The 25,260-nt window shown below is 33.2% G+C and overlaps 1 long non-coding RNA gene and 1 other non-coding gene across 4 annotated transcripts in view; one reads left to right on the top strand and one right to left on the bottom strand.

Moving 5' to 3' along the window:
• LOC135268339 (uncharacterized) overlaps window positions 1-25,260 on the bottom strand; it is a 627,138-nt gene that overhangs the window by 88,019 nt on the left and 513,859 nt on the right. The window lies entirely within an intron of this gene.
• Window positions 15,048-15,157, top strand: LOC135268542 (U6 spliceosomal RNA). The gene has a single exon (XR_010336852.1). It is a non-coding gene; the product is annotated as a U6 spliceosomal RNA (small nuclear RNA).

A 25,260-nucleotide genomic window follows, 5' to 3' on the forward strand; every position in this document is an offset into this window, starting at 1 on the left:
TTACATCCTTTGTTAGTTGTATTCTTGGGTATTTTATTCTGTTTGTAGCAATTGTGAATGGGAGTTAACTCTTAATTTGGCTCTCTTTTAGTCTGTTATTGGTGTATAGGAATGCTTGTGATTTCTGCACATTGATTTTGTGTCCTGAGACTTTGCTGAAGTTGCTTATCAGTTTCAGGAAATTTGGGGCTGAGATGATGGGATCTTTTCAGCATTTTCTTACTAACTAGTATTATAAGATATTCCAGGAGTATCTGGTAATTTGTCTGACCCAATGTTGTAATCAACATTTCTCCAAGGGTCCCATTTTGTAAAAATTTGGAAAATGGATTATAGAAACCTAGATCTAAATAGATTTGTGCATTCATTACAACTGAAATATCATTGCTTCTAGACCCTTTTAATGAATAGAACTAGATTTATTTATGTGTGTACTAACCATATATATACATCTATCTCTTCCTTTGTGCACACACAAACATTGTATATGTAGTAATCATGCACACAAAAGCATATATTATTTTCTCTATCTCTGTATTTCTATGCAAATATATGTGTACATAAGCACATATATGAACATATATGCATATATAAAATAAGTTCATGTAGCATTTCTTGACTGCTTATTCTTTCTTATAATTTCAACTTCTATTTTAGATTTACAGGTTACATGATCATGTTGGTTACATGGATATATTGTATGATGCTGAGGTTGGAATATGATTCATTCTGCCACCCAGATAGTAGGCACAGTACCCAAAAGTTCATTTTTCAACCTTTCCCCATCCTTCTAGTAGTCCTAGTAGTCCCTAGTGTTTATTGTTGCCATCTTTATGTCTATATTTACCCAATGTTTAGCTCCCACTTATAAGAATATGCAGTATTTGTTTTTCTGTTCCTGCATCAAGTTCGCCTAGGATAATAATGGCCTTCAGCTTCATCTAAGTTCCTGCAAAGACAGTTTCATTCTTTATAATGGCTACATAGTATTCCATGGTACACAGGGACCACATTTTTTAAATCAAATCCATCATTTATGGGCACCTAAGTGGATTCTATGTCTTTATTACTGTGAATACCACCATGATGAACATATGATGCATATGTCTTTTTGGTAAATTGAGTTATTTTCTTTTGAATATGTACTATTGTGTACTGTACTTTTGTTACTCGGTTGAATGGTAGTTCTGTTTTAGGTTGAGAAATTTCCAAACTGCTTTTCATAGTGACTGAAATAATTTACATTTACACCACATTGTATAAGCATTCCCTTTTCTCTGCAGCCTGGCCAACATCAATTGTTCTTTGACTTTTAATAATAGCTATTCTGACTAATGTAAGATGGTATTTCATTTCATACCTCTGATGATTAGTGATGCAGATAATTTTTTCATTTGTTTGTTGATTGCTTGTATATCTTCTTTTGAGAAGTGTCTGCTTGTGTCATTTGTCCCCTTTTTAATGGGGTTGTTTTTTACTTGTTGAATTAAGTTCCTTATAGGTTCTAGATATTAGACCTTTGTCCAATGCATATTTGCAAATATTTTCTCCCATTATGTAGGGTGTCTGTTTACTCTGTTGATAGTTTATTTTGCCATGCAGAAGCTCTTTAGTTTAATTAGGTCCAACTTGTCAATTTTTGTTTTTGTTGCAATTGCCTTCGGAGACTTAGCCAAATATTATTTGCCAATGCAAATATTCAGAAGGGAATTTCCTAGGTTTTCTTCTAGGATTCTTATAGTTTGAAATCTTACATTTAAATCTTTAACTTATTTAGAGTTCATTTTTGTATACAGTGCAAGGTGGGAGTCCAGTTTCATTCTTTTGCATATGGCTAGCTAGCTCTCTCAGTACCACTTATTGAATAGGGAGTCCTTTCCCCACAGCTTAGCTTTATCAACTTTGTGGAAGATCAGATGACTGTAGATTTGAAGCTTTATTTATGTGTTCTGTATTCTGGTCCACTGGTCTATGTGTTTGTTTTTGGACCTCTACCATACTATTTCAGTTACTGTAGCCTTTTAGTATAGCTTGAAATCAGGTAATGTGACACCTCCAGTTTTATTCCTTTTGCTTAGAATTTCTTTGGCTATTCAGGCTTTTTTTGATTTCACACAAATTTTAGAATAGTTTTTCCTAATTCTTTTTTTTTAAAAAAATGACATTTGTAGCTTAACAGGAATAGCATTGAATCTGTAAATCGCTTTAGGCAGTTTGGCCATTATAACAATATTGACTCTTTCAGTCCATAAGCACAGAATATTTCTTTTAATTTTTTTGTGTCAACTATCACTTCCTTTTGCAGTGTTTTGTAGTTTTTCTTGTAGAATGTTACACTTCCTTAGTTATATGTATTCCTAGGTATTTTATTTTTTGTTGCTATTGTAAATGGGAGTATGTTCTTTATTTAACTCTCAGCTTTAATGCCTTTCCTGTGCAAAAGTCTCTGCTTATTTGTAACTTATTTGCCCAACAGTGGTACACCTGTTTCTCATTACAGGTGTCTACATTTGTTATGGTGTGGTAAAGTAGTTTCAAAATTTATCAACTAGAGTTCAGTTATTTGGAGGGGGGATTATTCTCTTTATCATTAGCCTTAGAGTATTCAGTGAAAACAGTTTCCCAAAGTTTCTAGATCCACCCCTTTCTTTTTTGCCTTTTTCAAGGTGTTCATGCAATTTATTTATAATGCAGTTAGAATAATTGTTGCAAACTGCATTCCATCTTTGATTTTCCCAAAATCCTGGTTAACTTTCTAAAATTTGCAGACATTAAAATTTACTCTTCATTTCCAGTTTTGTGAGGTTTTACAGACACTATGGTTCTATAATTACCCTCAGAGTACCACACAAAACTAATTTATCATCCCAAATATTTTTGTGCTGACCTTTTGAAGTAAAGCCTTCTACCATTACAACCACTGGCAACCACTGGTATCTCATATTTTTACAATTTTGCCTTTTTGAAAATGACATTAAATGGAATCATACAATGTAGCCTGTTAGGTCTGATTCCTCTCACTTAGAAACATACATTCAACAGCCATCCATGTTGTGCAAATTGATAGTGTATTTATTTTTCCTGCTAAAGTGTCTTCCAGTGTGCAGGTGTTTCATAATTTATTATCTCTTCACTCATGGAAGATTATATTGGTTGTGGTTTTTGGTGACAACAAGTAATGCTGCTATAAAAATTCATGTTTGAATATTTTTGAGAACATAGATTTTTATTTAGGGTCAAGCTCCAGAAATAGAATTTTTGTGTTGCATAGTAAAGTTTTGTTTATGATCAACTCCTCATACTATTTTACAAAGTAGGTATACCATTTTTAATTCTTGCCAATTATCATTCACCAATGAATGATAGTTCTAGTTGTTTGTAATTCTTGCCAGCATTTGAGAATGTCAGAGTTTTGTCTGCTTATTTAATTGCTCATTTTGTTTTGGTTTTGCAATTCTAAGAGGTGTGCTGTGGTAGCTTATTGTGGTTTCGGTTTCCATTTCCCTAAGGCAAATAACATTGAGCATTTCTTGTATGTTTATTGTCCATCCACATATCTTCTTTGGTAAGTGTCTGCTCAGAACGTTATCCTATTTATTTTTAGTTGTGTTGTTGTTGTTTGATTTTTAAGAGTTCTTTAGATACTTTGGTTATAATCCTTTCTCAGATATATCACTTAAAAATATTTTCTCCAGTCTGTGCCTAACCTTTCCATTCTCTGAACAGTGTCTTTCACGTGGCAAACTTTTTGTATTCAGATAAAATCTCGTTTACTATTTTTAAAAAATGAATTCTGCTTTGGATGTTGTATTTTAAAACTGTTTGCCTTATGCAAAGTTATACAGACTTTCACTCACCATTGTTCCTAGAAGTTTTATATTTTTTATGATTTATATTTAGACTTATAATCTACTTGAATTTTAATTTTGTATAGTGTGACATGTTGAAGTTCAATTTTTGGAAAATAGTTATTCAATATTTTCAGTATTATTTTTAAAATATACTATTTTTTATTGTATTACTGTTGCACATTTGTCCAAAATTCATTGAATTTATTTGTCTGGGTTTATTTATATGTCCTCTATTCTGTTTAATTGATGTAGTCCAAAACACATTGGATTCATTTGTGTGGGTTTATTTATGAGCCCTCTTTTCCATTTCATTGATGTATGTATTCATACTTTCAACTATGCTACAGTATCTTAAATAGAATAGCTTTATAGTAAGCCATCAATATTGTATAATGTGAGTCCTTCAAATTCTTTTTCTTTGTCTAAGTTGTTCTGGCTATTTTAGTCACTTGTTTTCCTGTATAAAATTTTAAGATAAGCTTGTTTATTTCTCAAAAAGAATAAACCTGCTCAAATTTTTATTGAAATTATATTGATTCTTAGAATACATTGAGGTAAACTGACACCTTGAACATCTTCTAATTCAGTAGCATGATATAAATCTTGATTTACTTGGGTCTTTTAATATTTATTTTTTTCAATATTTTGCAGTATTCAGCATACAGGTACCACATTGTTAAAGATTTTATGTTAAATCCCATTGTTCTAAATTCCCATTTATATAGAAATAAAATAGATTTGTGTTTATGAACATTGTGTCTTTCAACTAGTAGTACTGATATCTTCAACGATAATTATAAACTCATCTATTTATCTGCTAAGCTTTTACTTTACTTATTTTTAAACTCAGATGTTAGGTATGCACATAACATATGTCTTCTTAATTATTTCTTGTTAATTATATTATCCTTTCGTACCCCTAATAAAGTCATTATTCTGGAGTCTACTTTGATACTACATGGCAAATCCAACCTTCTTTTTGTTAGTGTTTAGATAGTGTGTTAACGGTTCAAAAGGCATTCCTCAGGCACAATGATTCATTAGGGAGAGCCACACATCTAAGAAGCTCTTATAATCACAGTTACAGTTTATTATGTTAAAATATTCAGAGTAAAATCAGCGAAGGAAAAGGCAGGCACATAAGTTGAAATTCAGAAGAAACCAGGTAAAGCTTCTAAATGTCTTTTACCAGTAGATTCACACAGAACACATTTGATTCCTCCAGAAATGATATCTGACAACAGATGTAAAGAGATGTGAACCAGAAAAGCTAACCCAAGCTTGGTAGTCCAGATTTCATTGAGAAGTCTTTTTGATGGGCATACAGCACCTGTGTAACCAGCCTCAATTTCTCAACATCCAGATCCCCAGAAATAAAAGCAGTTGTTCACCATATGTCACATTGTTTGCATAAACTATCTGGAAAACTGATAAAGCATAGCCCATGGTCTCAGTATTGCAAAACTATCCTTATCAGACATATTGTTCCAAGAACCTGCTGTCCAGGAATTGACCAAGGGCCAGTCATAAATGCAAGCCTTTCTTGGCAATATGCAGAGTTTGAACAACTCAGTCCTGCTGAGTTAAGACATTTCCATATACACAGTATAACTTTTTCATCTTTTTCATTTTAATTAGTCTGTGTTCAGATTTCTTAAAGTGGGTTTCTTTTAGCTGACATTTAATTGGTCCTTGCTTTTTACGTAATACTGTGATCTCTGTCTTCTAACTGCTATGGTTATACCATTTCTATTTATTATGGTTCTTGGTATGTTAGGGTTAAATTTTGCCATCTTAAGCAAGACTTTTTAATAAGGGATATATGGACACTTGGTGATACAGGAGGAAGCTTCAGGGGCCTCTGAAAATCTGTGGAAATGATATATAAAATCTTGTGTGTGTGTCTGAATGATATTATATGTGAGGAGAAACCACAGGTTTTATCATAGCCATTTGTGATATATTTCACTTAAAAAGAAAGGGTCACTGACATAATAAGTATCATTTTCTAAAATTTGCAGACCTTAAAATTTGCTCTTCTTTATGTCCAGTTTTATGAGGTTTTACAGACACTATGGTTCTATAATTACCCTCAGCGTACCACACAAAACTAATTTATCATCCCAAATATTTTTGTAGATATTTTAATTTGCAAAACTTCAGAAACAGCTTTGAACTTCTACTTTTTGGCAGCCAATTGTCCAATAATTGATTTTTAAAATAGATAACTAACCCAAAGGATCTAGTGTATTTTTTTTATAAGGTGGCAGAAAGAGATGTTTTAAATGTGAGAAACACAGGTCCAGTGAGTAATGCTAAATCAATACAGATTTCCCTTACAGTTGTTTTATTTTTTGTAAATGACATATCTGGCCCTTTGAACCATTTCCCACATAATTACTTACAGACTAATTACAAGTGTAATTTTAGGATCTGAATAATATCTGACCTAACATTCAAGTATATTATTTTTGCAGACTATGAAAAATAAAGGAAATATCTTTTTCATTTTGCAAATAAAGAGAATGTATTATCTAAAAGCCACAGGTAGAATTGTATTTTAAATCAATTTGCTTTTAGAAGAAATTCCCTGCAAAACTTTGGAGGAAGAGCTGTGTTAATATGTAAAGACAACAAAATAGCCCTGTAATGACTGCATTTAGTAAGATCCCATGTAACTGGGAGTGGGGTGAGTAAGTAGTTTAGCAGTTTAAGATAAAATGGATGGATCTTGCAAATCTTTTTAAGGGCTTGGGTTTGCTCTGAATAAAATGGATTCATTTTCGCAGCTTAACTGTCCAGGGAAAAGGGTGGAAGCAGGGAGGCCAGTTAAAGTTGTTTTGCAACAATCCAGGTAGCTTGATTTTATGGCTTACACCAGGGTTTTAGTTGACTATGATTTGTCTTACCTTAAATTCAATTATAAGGCCAAATAATAAACTCCAAACCAAAAGGCATTTAAAATATCATCAATTACATAAATATGAAGCACTGTTAAAACTCAAACACAATAAAGAGAATCTAGAGAGATGAGAATGAAGCAAGTTGTAAAGTAATGTCTTTAAAAATTTCATTAAATTCTTATTCATTTTAGAGTGTCTCATCCTTCCAATGTTTGTCATCACTGATTGTTCCAAATAGAACCTAGTTTACTCTCCATTGAACATTAGATGTGATGGGTTTCATTAAAATGGCATAACTTGTGAAATTCCCTGGGAAATCTTACAGATACCTGAATGAATAAGCAATCTATTAAATTATAGATACATAGCTTTGATGATAAGTTCACTTTCACAAACTCTAGCTTTTTTGGTCCCATGGTACAAAAACTCAGCTTAAGGCACTTGAAGTTAACACAGTGGAAAAATAATGGAATTCAGATAATGTAGCAATAGATTACAGTTGACTGTGGGGTGGCGGGAGAGGGGCTTCCATAGGGAGACATAAGCATGCCCCATTTCACTGAGTAACAAAGAAGAGGAAAAATGTCAGATATGTGAGAGGGTAATGTGGCAAGAAGGAAAATAAGTTATGAAAAAAAAAAGAGGCCAGAAAACAATGGCATAGACAGTCTTGACAGATTCCAAATTGTCAAGTGAAAGTGATCACATGAGGCTTCTGAGCTACCTAGACATGCAGAACATTTAACAGAAGATAACGGAAAACTCTTAAATCATTACTAATGTAATTTTAGAACTTAGCCAGGAATCAAGTAGAACAAAGCAAGGTGGTGTTTCTACAATGAGGAACTGACAATATTTATTTCCACTTTACTGTGCAATTGCATAAATAAAGGATAAATATGTATACTTCTTTTTCAACTCTGTACTCCATCATCTAGATTTGTGTATCATAAATAGTGATAGTAAAATTGAAGGTGGATTTCTATTTTTTACTTTATTAATTTCCATTTTTGTTCTATTTTTTAAGAATGACACTTCTGAATTTACTCGGAAATAGTATTTTCTAAAAGAAGTCCAAACTATGACCCTATTTCTCAGATCTAACACTGGCTTGGCAAATGATGTAAAGATTACTAGAAGGAAGATATTAGGATGTAGAAGAAAATAATTTATTATAAGAAACAGAGTGAATAACTTTATATTTTTTAAAAAAGTACTTTCTAATAAATATTGCTTTTTTAACATTCAACTTCATATAGCTAAAGCAGGAACATAAATTGCATTTATAAAATAGTGCCCCATAGAATCCTGTTTGAAAATAAACATGTCATTATCTGTAAAGCAACTTGTGAAACTTTCATTAAAATACTATGCCCAACAAATGAAAAAATTCACATACTTTTCAGACTCAAAATTTAACAAACTGCTAGCTCAAGATACTAATCTAACAAATTTAAAAAACTGAAATATTTGGAGTATATTCTTCAATCACATGGAATTAATCTGAATATCAATTGAAAATTAATTAATAAGTACAAACTGCTTAAAAAGCAATATATTTTTAGAAAGTCTATTGAACAATGAAGAAATCAGATTTGGAACTAAGAATATTTTAAACTTGATGAAAGAAGCAACATATATAAATACATGGGATGTAGATAAAATTGGACTTAGAGGGTAGTGTATAGCTTTAAAGATATATTTAATCAGAAAAGTCAAGACTCAATATCTAACCTTGCTGTACAAATAACTACAGCAAATCTAACCCAAAGTAGACTAAAATAACAAAGTTAATCTCAGAAATAAATGAAATCACAAACAAATGTACAATAAAGAAAATCTAAAGACTCAATACTGAATATGAAAGAGGAAAGAGAGATACTGCCAGTATCAGGTTTGAAAAGGGTGATGACTCTACAGATATTAAAAGTATTAGTTCAGCAATATAAGTGAAATGGACAAATTCTTTAGAAACACAATATATCAAAACTGATACAAGAAGAAAAAATGTGTATTCCTTTATCTATTATAAATTATATATTTCATAAAAAATCTTCCTAAAAAATGTTCTTCTATTAAGAAAAAAATACCACTAACTCTATACATCCTACACAATTTCTTTTAAAACACAGAAAACCTGACAAAACACCAAAAAACACCAAAACTTGATAAAAATATTACAAGCAAGGAAATCTACAGTCCATTTTCTCTCATAAATATAGATGTAACAAATTATAAATGCCATCAAGTTGGCTCTAGTGATCTGTAAAAATGATTATACATCATAAATAGTGTTGATCACAATTTAAAGTGGACTTTTAAACTTTTAAAAGTCAATGTAGATATAGTGTCACACTGACTTCAAAAGGGATAAAAATCGAATGATCATCTCAACAGATGAAGAAAAAATACTTGATAAAATTCTACAACCGGCCAGGTACAGTGGCTAGCACCTATAATCCCGGCACTTTGAGAGGTTGCAGTGGGATGATCTCTTGAATCCAGAAGTGTGAGACCAGCCTGGGCAAGATAATGAGATCCTATCTTTACAAAAAAAAAAAAAAAAAAAAAAGAATTAGCTGGGTGTTGTAGCACGTGCTTATAGTCCTAGCTACTTGGAAGACTGAGACAGGAGGATTGCTTGTGCCTGGAAGGTCCATGCTGGTCGAAGCTGCAGTGAGCCAAGATCATGCCACTGCTCTCCAGATTGGATGACAGAGCAAAATCTGGCTTCAAAAGAAAATAATAATAATCTACGACCATCTGTCATTACAAACTTTTAGCAAACTCTAAATAAAAGGAAATCTCTTTAATCTTAAGAGTATACAACAAAAACCAGAAAATACTATAATGATCATATTCATGGACTATGAACTTTCCCTTAAGGCTGGGAATGAGATAATATTGCCTGATATCTATTTTTTATTTCAATATTGCCTGATATCTCAATTTATTTCATGTATTGATGGTCATGGCCTGTTAAGAAACGATGTAAGGACAGGAAAGAAAAATTAAAATGGTTATTATGCACAGATGACATTATTGTGCACATAGAAAATCTGAAAAATTTACTTCAAATAATAATTAAGAAGCATTTGGCAAAGTTGCTGGATACCAAAATAATATGAAAATTATATTTCCATATACCTTCAACAGAGAAAAAATATATAAAAAATTAATTAATTGTAAAAGCATAAAAACTCAAATATCTAAAAACAAATCTAATAAAAGATGGGGAGGATTTATATATAAAAAAACTAAAAATATTTTTAAGAACAGTTAATGCATACCTAAGTAAATAGGGGTACATACCATATTAGTCATTTGAAACCTCAAAGTTGTAATTAAGTTAATTTCTCCAAATTTATCTGCAGATTGAATCCAATGCAAGTCAAAATCTCTCCTGTCTCTGGTAGAAATTGACAGGTTGATTCTAAAATTTATAAATAAGCCAATCTTGAAAAAGAAAACAAAGTTGGAGGATTTAAACCACCCAATAGGAATACTGATTTTAACACAGTAGTAACGAGGATAGTGTAATGTTGGCACAAAGACAAAGGTCAATGATACTGTAGAGTCTAGAAATAGATCAACACTTTTATGCTCACTTAAGACTACGTTGGGAGAAAATGGTCAATTAGATAACCATATGATAAAAAATTAAATTTTGGTTCTTACTCCATACCATGTAAAAATAAGACAATTTTAGATGGATTAGAAATTTAAAGATGAAAGATAAAAAGATCGATTCATCAAAATCCCAAATGTCCAAAATAAGTTCAAATATAGGTTAATTAATAAATCATTACCATTAAATATATTTTTGAAAAAATGTTTAAAAGCATAGAAAATGTCAAAACTTTTCCAACTCATGTATAATATGGATGTAAAACTTGGAATAAACCAAAATAACATTAGGAGGAGTTATCTTTGGTTGGTAGAAATATTCATGTTTGCCTTATCTTTATCTTTTTTGTGTGTAGTTTTAAACTTTAAACAATGTGTACAAATATTTTTAACCTGGAAAAAAGGTTGTTTTTTAAAAAATCTGCACCAACTAGTTTGTAACTCAACTGATATTTTTTATCTCATGTACATCTACTTAAAGTCATTTATACCATCTCGTCATCGCAAAGTGCCCTTCCCAAATGATAAGTATGATAAGTATGACCCACCTGACCCAAGTTAGTTTTTTTTTGCAGTGTTTTAATAAGTCTGAACATTATTTATTTGCTTGTTTTTACTTCACATTTTTGATTTTTCCAGACACATTGAGAGTGATTCAAAAATTCATGGATTTAAAATTTAAACCTCTGACTGTGCTCTTAAAATAAAGGGGATTTCCACCAAGATGGCCGAATAGGAACAGCTCCAGTGAGCAGTTCCCAGTGAGAGCCATGCAAAAGCTGGGTGATCTCTGCATTTCCAACTGAGGTACCAGGCTCATCTCACCTGCAAGTCTACAGCAATCTAAACAGCATCGTATTGGTACCAAAACAGAGATATAGACCAATGGAACAGAACAGAGGCCTCAGAAATAATGCCAAACATCTACAATGTTAAATAGGATTCCCTATTTAACACATGGTGCTGGGAAAACTGGCTAGCCATATGCAGAAAACTGAAACTGGATCCCTTCCTTACACCTTATACAAAAATTAACTCCAGATGGATCAAATATATAAACATAAGACCCAGCACCATAAAAACCCTAGAAGAAAACTTAGGCAATATCATTCAGGAAGGACACAGGCATGGGCATCATTAACCTCTAGGCAAACCCAAATAAGTATAATAACCTAATACTACCAAACTACAAGAATGGCTAAAACAAAAAATAGTGACAATAACAAGTGCTGGTAAGGGTTTGGATAAATGGAATCATTCATACAATGTTGGTGAGAATAAAAAATGGTACAGACGTCATGAAAAACAGATTGACAGCTACCTTAAAATCTAAACATGCAACTACCATAAAACCCACTGACTGCATTCCTGGGCATTTATACTGGAGAAATGAAGGCTTACATTCACACAAAGAAACCTGTACATAAATGTTTGTAACAGCTTTATTTGTAGTAGCCCCAAACTGGAAACTACCCTGATGTCCTTCAATGGGTGAATAGTTAAACAAATTGTGGTATAGTCATACCATAGAATACTACTCAGCAGTAAAAGGGTATTAATATACACAACTTGAATGAAACTCCAGGAAATTGTACTTAATGAAAAAAGCCAATCCCCATAAGTTACATTTTTATATGATTTTATATACTGAAATGACAAAATTGTAGAAATGAATAACAGATTAATGGTTTGCTAGGGATTAAGAAGAAGGTGGGAGCCAGAGGAAAGGGGGTGTTGCTGTAAAAGGGAACATGAGGGATGCTTGCGGTAATAGAAATCTTGACTGTGGAGTTGTATAATAGTATTGGAAGATGTTACTATAGGGGCAGAAGGGACTGTGTAAAGATGCACAGATCTCCCTTCATTACTTCTTACAATTACATGTGAATCTGTAATGATCTTAATATTAAAATTTAAAAACTTAAGCTATAATTATAAGCCTCCATATATATTAGTTTTAAAAAAATTTTAAAAATGGATTAGGTGATCATTACACAAAAAAAACAGAAAACATTTCATGAAATAGGTTAATTGGTTTTTCTCTGCCACTAGGTAGACATAGTTCAGTGTAACTTCATGTACTCCAGAGATAGTAATTTGAGAGACAGTCATTGTCATCTGTTCATTTCTACTGTTGGTTTATGAACTTCTACATATGATACATCAATGAGTCTTCTGTACGGTCACCTTTTAACTAGTGTAATAATAATACCAACTTCTTACAAGTAAAAAGAAAACCTGCACAACTGGATTTCAACTTTTTAATGAATTCTACTCTAAGTCTACTAAGCCTGAGCAAGATCTCAGTAGGAAGAGTACAATTATGAGCATTGCAGCATTCTGTGCAAAAAAGATTAGTATCTGGACAAGTCAAGTAACCTTAAGGGAAGCAGTTCTCTGCATAATTGAAAAGAGCTGGGTTACATATATCTTAGGAAAAAAATCATTTATCTCTGAATAGAAATTGGTATAATGAAAACATCCTCTAATTATATCTGTTGACACAATGAAATGCAACAAATACCTAAGTAAGGTAGTCGTTTAATGTTAACTCAGCCCAGTAATAGAAAGACCAATTTATCTTTGAGTTTTATCGTTTGGAACTTAGGTACTTGAGGCTTAGACAAGCACTGTTATCAGGGAACAACACACAAAAAGTAGTTGTCATGAGATTTACAAAACAAATCCAAGAAATGATGATAAAACTACAGAATTATTTTTATCTATTTTAACAAACAGCTTCTGAAGGTGTCAACTTCCTTATAAATAATGTGCATCAGAAGTCTGAAGTTTCTCTAAGTACCTGATTGTCAGAGTACCTAGAAAATATGCCTAACAGCATGTATATCTCATTTTCACTCTCTCTTTGTTCTGTTTTCACTGAATATTGCCATATGTAGGATCCACATATACTTTTAATATTAGAAGGTTTCTCATCCTCAGTACAGTATTTTCCTTCATGTTCTAACCTTATAAAAAATAGTTCTTTTAAAACAGCCACTGCCCATTGTTTTAGTGGGTAAGGTTCTGACAACCATGGCATGTATTTGGGTTACCCTGGTCCTTGCTTTTTCATAGTCATGCAGGAAATGAGGCAGGAACAATAAGGATCTGATGAATATAAATCTCATGATCCAATTTTCTTCCACCTGGGACCATACTTTACAGCTGCAAATCTGCTCACTCTCCCTATATGGAGCTTGAAAATACTTGTCTTTGGTTCTTCCACAGGAGAGCTACTATATTGCTATTGTCTGCTCTTGATAAGTATTTTCTAATTTCCTCTTCAAACCTAGTTGAAATTCAAATTAAATATGCATCCCCCTATCATTTCTTGACTCAAGGCAGCATCAAACAGTGACTGTTTTTGTTGTCATATTACATTGATTCTTTAAAATCAGCTTCGGACACAGATCTTCAAATCTGACTCAGGACCAGGGTCATATCTAGTAAGGTTATGTAGAGGAAGTCAGCTAAGATGAGTAAAAAAATAAAGTGTTACTTTCTCCACTTGAGGGTGGTTCCTGGTTTCTCTATGGAGTCTCCATCTGGCTTCTTAGCCAAATGATAACATTACAAAACAGAGGAGATAACTGAAGGCTTGCCCTAACGATTCAGCTGGCTTAAAGGTTTCAAGTAATTTAAAGAACTAATTAAAAGCTTTCCTGAGTTATTGTATTTTAGATAATAAACCTGATAGTTGCATTCAGAATCAAATTATTCACTAGAAATATAGACTTTGATATAGAAGCTTGGAGTAGATTTGGTCTAATTAATGTTAACACAGAGACAATTTATATACACAAATGAAAACTTGTGAACTTCTTGTGAAATAAGTGATAATTTTGTGTAAAATTGTGAAAAATGAGGGATAACTTTACCTCTGACATTGTAAGCTTTCTCAATAAATGCCAAAGGAATGGAATAATTACTTTAGTCTGAATCTAGTTACTCTGTTTTTATGAGCAGCTGCATTTTAACAGATTAAAAGAACGTAACTAACAACATTAATCAGTGAATCAGTTTGAATGACTGGAAAATATAGTGTCCATAAATCCAAGAAAATAAACATCTTCACATGGGAACAATTTATTGCATTTTTTCTAGCCATACATCTATATTCATAATACATAAATTCATTTTTTAGTTTTAGACAGGGTCTTGCTCTGTCACCCAGGCTGGAGGGCAATGGTGCTATCACAGCTCACTGCAGCCTCAACCTCCTGGGCTCAATTGATCTGCCTGCCTCAGCCTCCCAAAGTGCTGGGATTGCAGGGCATGAGCTGTTATGCCAAGCCATAAATTTCTCTCTATATAAAACAACATTCTATATATACTGGGGAGAAAACTGTTTTAAGCAACCTAGATAAGAGTTTTAGAAAACAAAGATACTAGGCAATGAAAATAACTGTTACTATACTAATAATTATTGCCTTTCAGTAAACTTGTGCATCTGTACTACATATTAATTATCTGACAACAATTAAAAGGTCACTTTTCAGAGAATCAGAGAATTTCAGATGTAAGAGGCCACATAATCCAGGCTCTCAGTCCAAGTTGCACAAATTTAATAACCAATGTTGGCTCTTCAAAGTAGGCCCATGGTAGTGCTTATGTATTATTCCTAAAGAAAAGAGATTTTCTCATTTAAAATGTTCCTAAAGTAGTGCTTGCTTCAGCACCACATATACTAAAATTGGAATGATACAGAGAAGATTAGCATAACCCCTATGCAAAATGTTTCTTAAATCTTATAGATTTATATACCTGATTTTCCCAGTAAAAGTCACCATTTTAGATCAAGGTCCAAACACTCATATTTAAATATGTTTTTTGCCTTAAGTGATTTTATCCGATTGCCCTTAAATTCTTTAGCAAGGCTTATAAATAGCAGCCATAGATAGAAGATTTAGGAGAAGGACTAAATAAAGCCTAAGACTATAAGCTCCTATAGAGCCTACAAGTAAGGATTTGGACCTGATATTCTGTTGCTGCTGTAACAACTTAGCACAAATTAGGAGGCTTTAAAAGAAACATTTATTATCTTAGACTTCTGTGGGCCAAAAGTGTGAGTGTGACTAGGTTCTCTGCTCAGGGTCTTATGATGCCAAAGTCAAGCTATCGAGCAGCCTAGCTTTTGTCTGGATGCTCTGGGGGACAATCCCTTTCCAGACTCAAACGAGTTGTTTTGTGAAAAATCAGTTTTGAGCAGCTGTAGGACTGGGGTCACTGTTTGCTTTCTAACTATAAGCCAGGGGTTGTCCTCATGTTGTAGAGACCACCTGTAATCTACAGCTTTTGGAATATTGGGGTTGGAGTCTCCTCCATCTTAAAGGCAAAAGATGCACAGAATCTTCATCTGCTTCTCCTGCTTCTTCCTGCTTTGAATCAATTTCTTTTCCTTCCTCTTCTGCCACCCTCTTCTGTTCTTAAAGGACTCAAATGATTAAATTGGGCCTACCCAGATAATCCATGAATAACTCCCTCTTTTAAAGTCAACTGATCAGTAACCTTGCTTGTATCTTTGAAGTCCCTTCTCAGAAGTAGCAAGGCTACTATTTAAATAACTAAAGATAAGAACCTTGAAGTAACTTCTTTAGATTATTGCCTGCCACAGAACTCCAGAAGCATATCTATTGCACTGAGTGAAAAGTGGGGAAAGGAAAACCAGCTTTGCCAGAATTATTTATGAAAGCAGCCATCAACCCAAAACTACTTTTTAAAAAAATTTTGGACTTTCAGGGTTTGGGTATTTTGTGGTTTTATTATTTTTTTCTTTTCAATGTGAGATTTATTTTGTAATGTAAACTTGATCATTACAGAAAACTTGAAAAAAAATAGAATAAAAATATGAAAAGGTCGCCCATGGTCCCAACATTCAAAGACAACAACTTTAACATTTAATGGGCTGCTTTTCACATGCTTCCAAAGTTTGGTGTGGCTGCTTCATAATTTCTTATGCCTAAGCAAAATTGTAATCGCATTTGTTTCGATTTCGAAACAGCAGAAAACTACCTCTGGGAGAGTTGTTTCCTAGAGAATTTTTGGGGATTCAAAATACTTTATTTATACCTATCATTAGTGATAATAATTCATTGACTTTCCTGTTGAAAGTTGCATACATGGGTAGAGGAGAAAAAAACCTCAATCTTCTTACAGGTTAATCAAATGGCCAGTTCAAATAGATGTGGTGTGGTAAAAGGGTGATTTCTTCAAATCTTGAGATGCTAATTGGTGATATGTTTGTTATTGTGAAAGGTCTATTCAGCTCTTTAATCTCCAAATTTCCAAAGTCTTTAATTGTTATTTGGAGTTTTCACTGTCAACTGGAATATGATTCCAAATAACTTTATTAAGTATATACAAAGGCATTTAATCTGAATCTTAATATAAGTGAAAGTAGTTTATTATTGCCTTCACATTTAAAATACATCTTAGCTGGATGTAAAATATTAAATTGCAAACTTTTTTCTATCAAAACTCTAAACCTTAGCCTATTCAATTTTGGCATTTGTTGTAAATAAGACTGAATTCAGGATAATTTGTGTTCTTCTGGAGATAAGCAGAATTTTCTACCTGGATGCATATAAAAGTTTGCTTTAATATATCATTAAAATTGAAAATGCAAGTGTTTTCTAGATATAGGTTTCTTTGTATGCTTTTTTTCTTACAAAAACAGTATTAGATAAAAATAAAGTATCCTGTGTTCTATAACGAATTACAAATAAATCAGTTCTGTATTACTGCCTCTGATTATTTTGGTATTATCTTCAGGGACACTGACAACTCATAGATTAAATCTTTACTTTCCAACTCCACATGTGTTGTATTCTGTGTCACTGTTTTAATCTTTTTTCCCCTCGTACATTGTGGAAAAGTGACTGTAGAGGAGTGACTCAGGTATTCTACAGCATTGATCCAATTTTTCAGTGTCAATTCAGTTATTGCACTTTCACTTTCCCTGAAAACATCACTCTCTCTCTCTTTTTTTCTTACAAAATTCTGTGGGTTTTGTTTCTGTTTCATAGAATCTATTTCTTACTAAAGATGTCAAACAGGGTTTTATAATTTCCTTCCAGTTCTTAGAGGAAATGATTTTCAGGAATTTCTGAATTTTCAAAATGTTCTCTTACCATTGTTTCACAACATGAATTCATAATCCCAGGTTGTCTATGCAAATCTCCTAGGAAGGTGAGAGCTATATCCAGTCTGTACTGGCCAACAGGCAACGTACAAGAATATCGTTGATCTTGTTATCTGCTCATTCCAGTGCCAGTCAACTCTCTTAAATGGCAAACTGAAAACATAATTGAGGCTTTAGATTTTGAAACAGATTTTATTTGTTAAAAATGCTTTTCTATCAGGCAGCTCTTTCAGAAGAGCTTACTTAATATTTCTCTAATTAGACAGAAAAACTTAATCTTGACTGCTCTAACTATAGTTAGCATGCTCTACTGAGAATTCAGAAAGACCTAGCTTTGAATCTCCACTTAATCACTTTCTAGTTTTATAGCTTTTAACAAATTTCACAATCTCATTGAATTAGTTTTATAATCTCCTACTTCTCAAGATGATCATCTGAATTATATGAAATGGCACATTTAAAGCTCATGACACTGACTAGACCACATAGAAGAAAATAAGTGGTAAGCTCAGTTATTATTACACTCCCAGGAGTGATGAGTCACCATCAATTACTCCTTCTTTTTAAATAGGTTATTCTCCTTTATGTGGCAGATTTCAGTTAAATATAAAATTCAAATTTATACTGACGGATGTTATGGGGAGGGGCTGAGGTCAGTATGTTGCCTCAGTAAGTGGCATACTCCTGAGAGAGAGACAGTCAATTGCCTTTTCTGTGGATATAGATCTTGAATTTAGGAATCAGAAGGCAGAATGTGTCATTGCATGCATAGGGCTGTTTAAAACTATAACTTTTTAAAACTATAACTTAGGCTTTTTGGTCATAGAAAATCCCTCAAGTTTATCAAATACGTTGACAGTCATCTCTTATTATTAATGTGAGTTTGTAATATGTGTGTACCCATGCCTTAATAAGTATATTTGTGGGTAGCTGTTGTACTTCACAGTGCTGCTGTTAGATACCATTTTTTGGGGGGGAAGCTATATTTTAATAAAATTCTCTTCTTTAACTAAAAATTATTGATGTCATATTGCTGAATTTCCAGTGGGTTTTTTTCCAGATGGTAGTTATGAGATAAATTCATCAAATTCATTTGAGAAATAGTGGATTGGAACAAAAATGAATAATTTATTTATTCTATTACTACATAAGACCTATAATATGCTATTGTGCATTACCAATCTCTGAAGGAGGCATAGCATATAACACTTCTCATGTCAGTTGGACCACAAAAATAGTTTGAGAGGTAAGTGAGTAGCTGCAGCGAGCACTCTGAGTTCTGCTGAGAAACCTTCACCTCCCCTTCTTGGATACTGTGCCCCATCTTCCAGCTTCTGCTCATTTCTCTGCTAAAATTTCTCACCTGAAAATGACTTCTGGGGATCTCTTTCAAGCACTGCAACTGTCTTTCCAGTTGGAAGAGCTAGAAATGCATGGAAATTTACATTTCCACTCAATCCCACTTCTACACATTCCCAACTGCTGACCCGCGGCCAATGACTGGTGTCAGGGTACAAAAGTCCAACTCTTTTGCTAAGAAAACTCTCAGTCATACTCTAGAACTCCCCATGGCTTAGGCTGAGTACGGGACATCACTTGAAGTTATTAATACAAACTTCCCTGGAGATTGTCTTTTCTTCACTGCTTCCCCTCATTTGCAACCCCCAGCAGTTTCTTCTTAATAAATCACTTGTTCCTAAATTTTTGTCTCAGGATCTCTTTCTGGGAGAATACAATCTAAAGCAGTAGAATATTTTGGACCTATCAATTCAGAAAAATAATTGGAAATACTGCTGTATAGCATGATAATTGCCTACAGGACACATGAATGTGGGTTTTAGAATCTGTGTTTCAACAAGCAGCTCAAGTAATTCGATGCAATTTCATGTTTAAGAATAAAGTAACAAGTATATATTAATTCATATTAAATAAGTATTTATAAAGAAAGCCTTTTGTAATTGCTCATTGGTTTTAGCCTCTATTATTGCATTATTCAGACACATTTCTGTACTTTCTTTTAATAACTTTTACCCTTTTTTTCTCAGTTATTTTAAGCAATCATTTCAGCAAAGTTTCACTACCAAGAGTAAAATTTATATTAACCTATTTGAATTTCAAATAATAGTCTATTAGAGCTGGGTGAGACCTTAATGATCATATATTTTAACCCTGTCATTTCAAAGATGAGGAAACTTAAATTTAGAGAAGAAAAGTTATGGCCCAAGGTCATGCAGAGCCATCTCTTGTCTTTTGAATCTTAGTCAGATATTTAATCTTTACACAAGGGTGCCTTTCTAATTTTACAGATAATGAGTGAGCTGGAATGCATTATATTTCTGGAGTGTTCATTTTAGCTATAATTCTATTCACAAAAATGTGATCATTGCCTTACATAGAGCTCTTATTTAGTATTTTAAACTCCACAAATTGAAATTTGATTTTTCTGTTTATCTTGAGAGGAAGAAAGAAAATATTTTAAAATTCATATATGCAGCAAAATGCAATGAAAATTACTAACACTTCCCATGATTCCATTAATTTTTTTTTAGTTATTGTAATAAACAATATTGGCCTTCCAATAGAAAGGAAACTCTTCTTTGTTCTAAAAATACAATTTAAAGATGGAGAAGGAACAATTAAAACTTATGTATTGTTTGTGTAAAATTTTTGGTCCAAACAAGGATAATATTGAGAGAGAAAGAGAATGCTATTAGTAAGTATGCTGAATCTGTCCCAGAAAATTGAGATGTGTGGTCATTCTTTCCATAACACTACAAATTTTGCCTCCTCCAAGAAGAGTTCCTAATTAATCTTACAGACAAGCTCTTTTTCTCACATGACCATTTGTCCTAGACATTTCTCTTTCCTTTCTGACAAGTTATTATCCCTCTCCCACTTACCCCCTTCCTCCCACCACACACACACACACACACACACACACACACTCTTTCAGTCCATTTTGTACCTCCACATTGGCTAGACTAGGGCATTGCTCAGCACTGACACCTTAGAAAATGATGTTTCCATTTGATTACTTAAGATTCAATCATATACAAGCTACTAGACTCAACCTGAAAATAACACAACTGTATCCAGTTAAGCCAAACTAGGGTCCTCTTTCTATATTTTGTTTCCAAACTTCTTATCAGCATAATTAAGATGCTGATAAGAAATGCCAACACTCACTTGCTACACACATATTAAACGGCTGCCAAAAACTTTCTTAAAAAACAAAATATATGTTTTGCTTATTTCTTTCTTACATTTTCGATTTTGTGTTACATGAAGTAATCAGAAGCATTATAGGTGTTAGTGACAAGTCAGATTATTCATTAGTCTCCTATTCTTTTCTTGCAACTCAAGCTAATTCTAATAGCTAATGATTCTTCTAATTATATTATAAGCTCTGTGAATATCGATGTCAATGCAAATATTGGGAAAAATTAATGAAAAGAAGCAAAAGAAAAAGGTAATGTAAAATCTCTTCTTTATGATACCTTTGCATATAGTGTAATTCTTTTTGATACTTATTGTAATTGGCATCTCTGTCTCCCTTGTTCTACTATAGTAAGATTGATTAAAATATTAGTCCACAGAAATAAAAGCAACATGAAATTATTGGCACTGAGGCAATTATATTACAATACCATTTTACACTCTTCTTCATGGCATTTGAGTGAGTCACAACTGTTACATCAGCCACTTTAGGAACCAATTTCTGTTTCACAGACTTCAAAAATTTCTCTAATTTAGGTTTTAAATTTACCCAATATTCCAAATACTAGCATCATAGTTTGGAATCTATTGGCCTTGAAAGTACTTGTTCCATGTTTGAGAAAAGAGCAAATGGCTCTAGGGTGTTAAAAACTCTCAATAACCAGGATCAATTTTGTTAACTACCCTTGTCCATAATTACCCTAATTTGATAATTTGTAAAGCCTACAACACATAATTCTTTAGTAAGCTATTTTGAAAATATTTTCAATGTAAAAGGACATATAGGATATTTAGTAAGTATCAAGCGAGTTTTTAAAGGCTTTTCATGTATTATCTCATTTAATCTTCAAAACAAATCTAACAAGCAGGAATTATCACTTATTACTGAGATAACAAAACCTGGCTGATAGAAGATATGGTATTTGTCCAATGTAGAAGGCCACAAAATGGCAGACTTATGCTTTGAACACAGATCATTTTCTAACTATAATCCCAGGCTTTCAAATACAACAAAGGCCTATGAACTCTAGCCATTACTGAAGCACATTTTGAAATTATATCTCATTTCCTTGTTTTTAACAATATCAATTTTATTATCAGTTTAACTCTTGATGTGAAAACACATGTTACGGTAGTTAGGGTTAGCTAAAAAAAAACCTTGAAAATTCAAGCCTATGTGATTTGGGGTAACTCACTTAAGGGCACTATCAATTATCTTCATCTTTAAAACAGAATTCACACATCTGTTTCTCAGAGTTTCGAAGACTAACTGATAAAGTACGTGGTATAGGATCTTCTTCCCTATAAAATCATCACATGTAAGATATTCATTGTTGTTATAAGACTAGATTGAAAATTTACTGCAAATTCTCAGCTATGAAGTTTTGTTTTCACAGAGTAGCAATGAAGTGTTTACAAATCAGCCAATATTTTATATTGTTATGTTCTACATATCAAATTTCATAACTCCAAATCTGCACATGACATCCAATATTACTAAGAGGCGTAAAGGTATCAGAAATTCAAAGAAAGTCTCAAAAATTATTTTTGTATAAATATTTTCTATATGCTGATTATATTTCTTTATAATAAGGCTGACTTGTCAGCATGAGGAGCTCACTGAAGGTCATATATGTTAGGTTACAACATAAACATGCAGCCTCTATCCACTGTGAACATGTGTATGACTAGGTGGTTATTACTCAACAATTTTGTGAGAAATATGACATTATTAATTGAAAAATATTGAACATTGATTTTAAAGTTGGCAGACAATAAGCCATTTATCTCCCACCCCCTTCTTCCTCTGTAGAACTTAAGAATTTGCATTTGACAAAGCATGTAAGATGGATGAATCAGAAAAATTAAGCACTTTGAATAGAGGGCAAGACTCAGAGAGGCAGAGGGGATATTATTTTTGCACATTGCAGTGAAATAGGCTCCATCCTAACAATGACAACTCCAAGTGTAGGGAGAAAAGATGGTGGCAGGTTGCCATGAAAATGTATTAAGTATATTTCTGCCCTTCTGGGAAAACAGGCACAGAAAAATGCCATTTTTATACTACTAGTAAAATAATTTTTGTCCACATGTACAGCACTTTTCCTGTTATGTGATGTACAAGACCAAAGCAAATCATGTTCCACAGTGATCCCCATTCTGAAATACTTTACACACCCCATCAGCACTTCTGTATATATTTTCAGAAACATTCTGTAGCCACAATTGTATTTAAAAATATTAGTGTGGTTATTGTGCAACTTAACTATAAATTTCTTAGAGTCATGGAATTGCTTTCTATTCATAGTACATAAAAACATTTTCACTATGGTAGGGAAAAAGTAGGTATCTAGTTGGTGTTCTGTAGATATTTCTTTGCTTGCACACTGATTTTCATCCTATGATCCTTTTTACTCATTTCTATTTCTTGCGATCTCTGAGCCACAGAAACTGATTTATATGAACTGCATCACCCAGGCCCTCTTACTATGTAGCTTCCCATAGGGTTCAGCCCATGCAAGGTGCCAGAGAAGAGCAGATACCAGACAAATGAAGAGATCAAAATATTTCTTTCCACCCAACCCACACCCAAATTTCCCTGTGGCACCTACCTGGATGAGAACCTGGTAGACTGTGTTTCTTTATAGGCATATCTCCTATTGAGCAGTCCCTCATCCAAGGCTTCAGCGATTGCCCCTTCTGCCTTAGAGTAGCAGTGGTTTTCCTGTCGTTCCTTTCCCATTCTCACTGGTTATTACGTCACCCCATTCATTAAACTCTTTTAGTCAATCTCTTTTGAATGAGTCCACTATTTCTTGGAACTCTGATACAGTTTGTGAACATATATTTAGATCCTAAATCCATTTGAATGTGATATATGTTAGTGTCTTTCTAATTTAATATTCTTTTAATATATTTTTTAAAATTGTCCATAGGTTATTGGTTGTAGTTACATGACTAAGTTTAAATTTTTCCATAGGTACAGATGGTATTTGGTTATATGACTAAGTTCTTTAGTGTTGATTTGTGAGATTTTGGAGGAACCATCACTGGAGCAGTATTCACTACACCATATTTGTAGGCTTTTATCCCTTGTCCCCCTCCCAGCTTTCCCCACAAGTCCCCAAAATCCACTGTACTATTCTTGTGCCTTTGCATTCTCATAGCTTAGCTCCCACATATCAGTGAGAACATATGCTGTTTAGTTTTCCATTCTTGAGTTACTTCACTTAGATTAATAGTCTCCAATCTCATTCAGCTCACTGTGAATGCTGTTAACTCATTCCTTTTTATGATTGTGTAGTATTCCATCATATATATCACAGTTTCTTTATCCACTCGTTGACTGATGGGCATATGGGTTGGTTCTATGATTTTGCAATTGTGAACTGTGCTGCTACAAACATGTGTGTGCAAGTATCTTTTCTGTATAATGACTTCGTATCCTCTGGGTAGATACCGAGTAGTGGGATTGCTGGATCAAATGGTAGTTCTACTTTTAGTTCTTTAAGGAATCTCCACACTGTTTTCCACAGTGACTGTACTAGTTTACATTCCCACTAGCAGTGTACAAGTGTTCCCTGATCACCGCATCCATGCCAACATTTACTGATTTTGATTTTTCAATTATGGCCATCCTTATAAGAGTAAAGTTGTATCACACTGTGGTTTTGATTCACATTTCCCTTATCATTAGTGATGTTGAATATGTTTTCATATGTTTGTTGGCCATTTGTATATCTTCTTTTGAGAATAGTCTATCCATGTTCTTACCCCACTTTTTGATGAGATTTTTTTCTTACTGATTTGAGTTCCTTGTAGATTCTGGATATTAGTCCTTTGACAGATGTATAGATTGTGAAGATGTTCTCCCACTCTGTGAGTTGTCTGTTTACTCTGCTGACTCTTCCTTCTGCCATGTAGAAGTTCTTTAGTTTAATTAAGTCCCAATTATTTATATTTGTTTTTATTGCATTTGCTTTTGGGTTCTTGGTCATGAAATCCTTGCTACGCCAATGTCTAGAAGGGTTTTTCCAATGTTGTTTTCTAGAATTTTTATGGTTTCAGGTCCTTAATCCATCTCAAGGTGATTTTTGTATAAGATCAGAGATGAGGATCCAGTGTCATTCTCCTACATGCGGCTGGCAAATTGTCCCAGCACCACTTGTTGAAAAGGGTGTCCTTTCCCCCACTTGATGATGTTTTTGTTGGCTTTGTGGAAGATCAGCTGGCTGTAAGTATTTAGGTTGCTTTCTAGGTTCTCTATTCTGTTCCATAGATCTACGTGTCTATTTTTATACCAGTACCATGCTGTTTTGGTGACTATGGCCTTATAGTATAATTTGAAATCAAATGCCTCCAGATTTGTTCTTTTTGCTTAGTCTTTCTTTGGCCATGTGGTCTCTTTTTTGGTTCCATATGAATTTTATAATTGTTTTTTTCTAATTCTTTGAAGAATGATGGTGGTATTTTAATTAGACTTGCATCAACTTTGTAGCTTGCTTTTGGCAGTATGGTC

Source organism: Aotus nancymaae, unplaced genomic scaffold (assembly GCF_030222135.1).
Source record: "Aotus nancymaae isolate 86718 unplaced genomic scaffold, 86718_ANA_hifiasm-v0.15.2.pri h1tg000040l, whole genome shotgun sequence".
Taxonomy (NCBI): Eukaryota; Metazoa; Chordata; class Mammalia; order Primates; family Aotidae; genus Aotus; species Aotus nancymaae.